General features: G+C 46.4%; 1 protein-coding gene across 1 annotated transcript in view; it reads left to right on the top strand.

The window, feature by feature from the left end:
- The first annotated feature begins 359 nt into the window (after positions 1–359).
- Positions 360–6,000, top strand: part of top1mt (DNA topoisomerase I mitochondrial) — a 29,420-nt gene continuing 23,779 nt past the window's right edge. The window contains exon 1 of the mRNA XM_079806418.1: positions 360–1,232. The gene's annotated coding sequence lies outside the window, so the exon portion shown is untranslated. The remainder of the gene's footprint in view (positions 1,233–6,000) is intronic.

Raw genomic sequence — 6,000 nt, 5'->3', positions numbered from 1 at the left:
ATTTATCTTTAAAAATATGTATGTATGTTTGTGTGTGCGTTTTTGTGTCTGTGTTTTTGTTTGTTTGTGTGTGCCTGCGTGTATTTGTGTGTATGTTTGTTTGTGTGTGCGTGTTTGTTTGTGTGCATGCATATGTGCACATGTCTGTGCGCGTTTGTGTGTACATGTTTTTTGTGTGTTTGTTTGTGGTGTGTGTGTGTTTTTGTTTCTTTGTGTGCCCGTGTTTTTTTGAGTGTGTGTATTTGTGCTTTTGTTTGTGTGTGCGTGCGCATGTTTGCGTGTGTTTGTTTCTTTGTGTGTGTGTGTGTGTGTGTGTGTGTGTGCGCGTGCACTTTGTTTTCTTTGGCGTGTATTTGTTTGTATGTGTTGTTGGCATGTCTGTGTTTATTTGTGTGTGCGTTTATGTATGTTTTTTTTTGTTTGTGCATGCGCAAGTTTTTGTTTGTTTCTTTGTGTGCGTGTGCCTGTTTTTTTGTGTGTGTGTGTGTGTGTGTGTGTGTGTGTGTGTTTGTCTTTGTTTGTGTAAGTATTTTTTTTTGTGCATGTCTGTTGTTTGTTTCTTTCTTTGTGTGTGTGTGTGTGTGTGTGTGTGTAGACTGACATGAAGGATCTGTAATATCTGTTGACCGGTTCTCTAAACGCTTGTGTTCTTCACCTGAGAAATGCCTCGTTTGGTCTCCAGTGTTGAACTCTCCTGTTGTTTTGCAGGAAGCACCTGCAGATCCTGATGAACGGCAAGAGTCCTCCTTTCACTTCATATGATTATCCTGAGTGTGTGTTTAATAAAGCAGGTTGTGTTTGTGCTGTCAGATCTCCTCATGACGGACAGCAGAAGTCCAGCCCAGAACACGTCAGACAGAAGGTAAGGTCATGTGACGTCAGACAGAAGGTATGGTCATGTGACGTCAGACAGAAGGTATGGTCATGTGACGTCAGACAGAAGGTAAGGTCATGTGACGTCAGACAGAAGGTAAGGTCATGTGACGTCAGACAGAAGGTAAGGTCATGTGACGTCAGACAGAAGGTAAGGTCATGTGACGTCAGACAGAAGGTAAGGTCATGTGACGTCAGACAGAAGGTAAGGTCATGTGACGCGTCTGCTCTTATTGTGCGGTTATTAAACTCTCCCGTTTGATCCTCAGACTCAGTCTAAGAGCAGCAAGGAGCGCCTCAATCATAAAGAGAAGAAAGAGCTGAACCTCAAGAACCACAGCAATAAAGACTCAAAGCAGGTGCGTCACTAATGACGGTGAGAGGCACGTGTTTCATCCTCAGACAACACAGAACGTTCCCTGGGGGGACCAAATAACAACGTTCTCTATTGGTTGTGTTTACAGGTGCTGGTCATATAATTAGAATATCATCAAAAAGTTGATTAATTTCACGAATTCCATTCAAAAAGTGAAACTTGTATATTATATTCATTCATTACACACAGACTGATACATTTCAAATGTTTATTTATTTTAATTTTGATGATTATAACTGACAACTAAGAAAAATCCCAAATTAAGTATCTCAGAAAATTAGAATATTGTGAAAAGGTTGAATATTGAAGACACCTGGTGCCACACTCTAATCAGCTGATGAACTCACAACACCTGCAAAGGCCTGCAATGGTCTCTTAGTCTAGTTCTGTAGGCGACAATCATGGGGAAGAAGCTGACCTGACAGCTGACCAAAAGACGACCTTTGACCCCTTGCACAAGGAGGACAAGACACAAAAAGGTCATTGCAGAAGAGGCTGGCTGTTCTCAGAGCTCTGTGTCCAAGCACATTAATAGAGAGGCGAAGGGAAGGAAAAGATGTGCTAGAAAAAAAGTGTAGAAGCAATAGGGATAACCGCACCCTGGAGAGGATTGAGAAACAAAACCCATTAAAAAATGTGGGGGAGATTTACAAAGAGTGGACTGGAGCTGGAGTCAGTGCTTCAAGAACCACTACACACAGACGTATGCAAGACATGGGTTTCAGCTGTCGCACTCTTGACCAACAGACAGCGTCAGAAGCGTCTCGCCTGGGCTAAAGACAAAAAGGAAAAAAAGTGGTCCAGAGTTATGTTCTCTGATGAAAGTAAATTTTGCATTTCCTTTGGAAATCAGGGTCCCAGAGTCTGGAGGAAGAGAGGAGAGGCACACAATCCACACTGCTTGAGCTCCAGTGTGAAGTTTCCACAGTCAGTGATGGTTTGGGGTGCCATGTCATCTGCTGGTGTTGGTCCACTGTGTTTTCTGAGGTCAGAGGTCAACACAGCCGTATAGCAGGAACTTTTAGAGCACTTCATGCTTCCTGCTGCTGACCAACTTTATGGCAATGCAGATTTCATTTTCCAACAGGACTGGGACCAGCACACAGTGCCAAAACAACCAGTGCCTGGTTTAAGGACCATGGTATCCCTGTTCTTAATTGGCCAGCAAACTCGCCTGACCTTAACCCCATAGAACATCTGAAGAGGAAGATGAGATCTGCAGAAGAGCTGAAGGCCACTATCAGAGCCACCTGGGCTCATAACACCTGAGCAGAGCCTCAGTCTGATCTCCTCATGCCTCAGACTGATCTCCTCATGCCTCAGTCTGATCTCCTCATGCCTCAGTCTGATCTCCTCATGCCTCAGTCTGATCTCCTCACGCCTCAGTCTGATCTCCTCACGCCTCAGTCTGATCTCCTCATGCCTCAGACTGATCTCCTCATGCCTCAGTCTGATCTCCTCACGCCTCAGTCTGATCTCCTCACGCCTCAGTCTGATCTCCTCGTGCCTCAGTCTGATCTCCTCATGCCTCAGTCTGATCTCCTCATGCCTCAGTCTGATCTCCTCACGCCTCAGTCTGATCTCCTCGTGCCTCAGACTGATCTCCTCATGCCTCAGACTGATCTCCTCATGCCTCAGTCTGATCTCCTCATGCCTCAGTCTGATCTCCTCACGCCTCAGTCTGATCTCCTCATGCCTCAGACTGATCTCCTCATGCCTCAGTCTGATCTCCTCACGCCTCAGTCTGATCTCCTCACGCCTCAGTCTGATCTCCTCATGCCTCAGTCTGATCTCCTCATGCCTCAGTCTGATCTCCTCATGCCTCAGTCTGATCTCCTCACGCCTCAGTCTGATCTCCTCACGCCTCAGTCTGATCTCCTCACGCCTCAGTCTGATCTCCTCATGCCTCAGACTGATCTCCTCATGCCTCAGACTGATCTCCTCATGCCTCAGACTGATCTCCTCATGCCTCAGACTGATCTCCTCATGCCTCAGTATGATCTCCTCACGCCTCAGTCTGATCTCCTCACGCCTCAGTCTGATCTCCTCATGCCTCAGACTGATCTCCTCATGCCTCAGACTGATCTCCTCATGCCTCAGACTGATCTCCTCATGCCTCAGTCTGATCTCCTCACGCCTCAGTCTGATCTCCTCACGCCTCAGTCTGATCTCCTCATGCCTCAGACTGATCTCCTCATGCCTCAGACTGATCTCCTCATGCCTCAGACTGATCTCCTCATGCCTCAGACTGATCTCCTCATGCCTCAGTATGATCTCCTCACGCCTCAGTCTGATCTCCTCATGCCTCAGTCTGATCTCCTCATGCCTCAGACTGATCTCCTCATGCCTCAGTCTGATCTCCTCACGCCTCAGTCTGATCTCCTCACGCCTCAGTCTGATCTCCTCACGCCTCAGTCTGATCTCCTCATGCCTCAGACTGATCTCCTCATGCCTCAGACTGATCTCCTCATGCCTCAGACTGATCTCCTCATGCCTCAGACTGATCTCCTCATGCCTCAGTATGATCTCCTCACGCCTCAGTCTGATCTCCTCATGCCTCAGACTGATCTCCTCATGCCTCAGACTGATCTCCTCACGCCTCAGTCTGATCTCCTCACGCCTCAGTCTGATCTCCTCACGCCTCAGACTGATCTCCTCATGCCTCAGTCTGATCTCCTCATGCCTCAGACTGATCTCCTCACGCCTCAGTCTGATCTCCTCACGCCATGCCTCAGTCTGATCTCCTCACGCCATGCCTCAGTCTGATCTCCTCATGCCTCAGACTGATCTCCTCATGCCTCAGACTGATCTCCTCACGCCTCAGTCTGATCTCCTCACGCCTCAGTCTGATCTCCTCACGCCTCAGACTGATCTCCTCACGCCTCAGTCTGATCTCCTCATGCCTCAGACTGATCTCCTCATGCCTCAGACTGATCTCCTCACGCCTCAGTCTGATCTCCTCACGCCTCAGTCTGATCTCCTCACGCCTCAGTCTGATCTCCTCACGCCTCAGTCTGATCTCCTCATGCCTCAGACTGATCTCCTCATGCCTCAGACTGATCTCCTCACGCCTCAGTCTGATCTCCTCACGCCTCAGTCTGATCTCCTCACGCCTCAGACTGATCTCCTCATGCCTCAGTCTGATCTCCTCATGCCTCAGACTGATCTCCTCACGCCTCAGTCTGATCTCCTCACGCCTCAGACTGATCTCCTCATGCCTCAGACTGATCTCCTCATGCCTCAGTCTGATCTCCTCACGCCTCAGTCTGATCTCCTCATGCCTCAGTCTGATCTCCTCACGCCTCAGTCTGATCTCCTCACGCCTCAGACTGATCTCCTCATGCCTCAGTCTGATCTCCTCACGCCTCAGTCTGATCTCCTCACGCCTCAGTCTGATCTCCTCATGCCTCAGACTGATCTCCTCATGCCTCAGTCTGATCTCCTCACGCCTCAGTCTGATCTCCTCACGCCTCAGTCTGATCTCCTCACGCCTCAGTCTGATCTCCTCACGCCTCAGTCTGATCTCCTCACGCCTCAGACTGATCTCCTCATGCCTCAGTCTGATCTCCTCATGCCTCAGACTGATCTCCTCACGCCTCAGTCTGATCTCCTCACGCCTCAGACTGATCTCCTCATGCCTCAGACTGATCTCCTCATGCCTCAGTCTGATCTCCTCACGCCTCAGTCTGATCTCCTCACGCCTCAGTCTGATCTCCTCACGCCTCAGTCTGATCTCCTCACGCCTCAGTCTGATCTCCTCACGCCTCAGTCTGATCTCCTCATGCCGCATCGCTGCAGTAATTCAGGCTAAACCAGCCCCAGCTGAGCATTGAGTGCTGGACATGCTCACACTCTTCAGTTGGCCAAGATTTCTAAAAATCCTTTCTTTGTATTGGTCTTAAATAATATTCTAATTTTCTGAGATACTGAATTTGGGATTTTCCTTAGTTGTCAGTTATAATCATCAAAATTAAAATAAATAAACATTTGAAATATATCAGTCTGTGTGTAATGAATGAATATAATATACAAGTTTCACTTTTTTGAATGGAATTAGTGAAATAAATCAACTTTTTGATGATATTCTAATATGACCAGCAACTGTATAAGCTAAAGAGAACGTTCCCGGCAGGTTATTTTTATTTTTGAAATATTTTTATTTGTATATTTTTCTTTACTGCGCGCCTCTGATCTGCGCGCGCTTCTCCCGCACGCGCCATCTCTTCTGTCTTCCACGGAAAGCCGCGCGCGCGTAATTTAAAAAATAACGGTCATTTCGTTTATACTGACTGACTAACATTAGCTTGTGTCTTTATTGAATAATAAGTTATAGTTAATAAATATACGAGTGTAAATAGTGTGATTTTAGAGAGATTTGACATGTAATTGAATATGTTAAACGAGAAGTTTGTTCACTGACCAAAAGAGAGAAGTACGATCCGTTAATTCAGTGGTAAGAAATGTAATGTCTGTGAATAAAATTCATATTTTAAAACCCTATATTATTTTGAAGTCATTGTTATTTGGCACTTAAACGTAAAAACCTGGTTGTGATACAAGTTACGAAGTCTTACAATGCATAAATTAAATCTTATTTATCCCTCTATATGAAGTTTGTGCTCGGATTATTTCTATTGATTAAAAGTTAAAACCAAGACATGGTTTATAGAAGAATACCGAGTTTTGACGTCCACCGCTGTACAGAACACGGGAGTGCTGGATGATTATAGCTTATAATATATAGGCTAATA

This window comes from Gobio gobio (assembly GCF_949357685.1).
Source record: "Gobio gobio genome assembly, chromosome: 23".
Classification (NCBI taxonomy): Eukaryota; Metazoa; Chordata; class Actinopteri; order Cypriniformes; family Gobionidae; genus Gobio; species Gobio gobio.
This window is presented reverse-complemented; position numbering and strand designations above follow the sequence as displayed.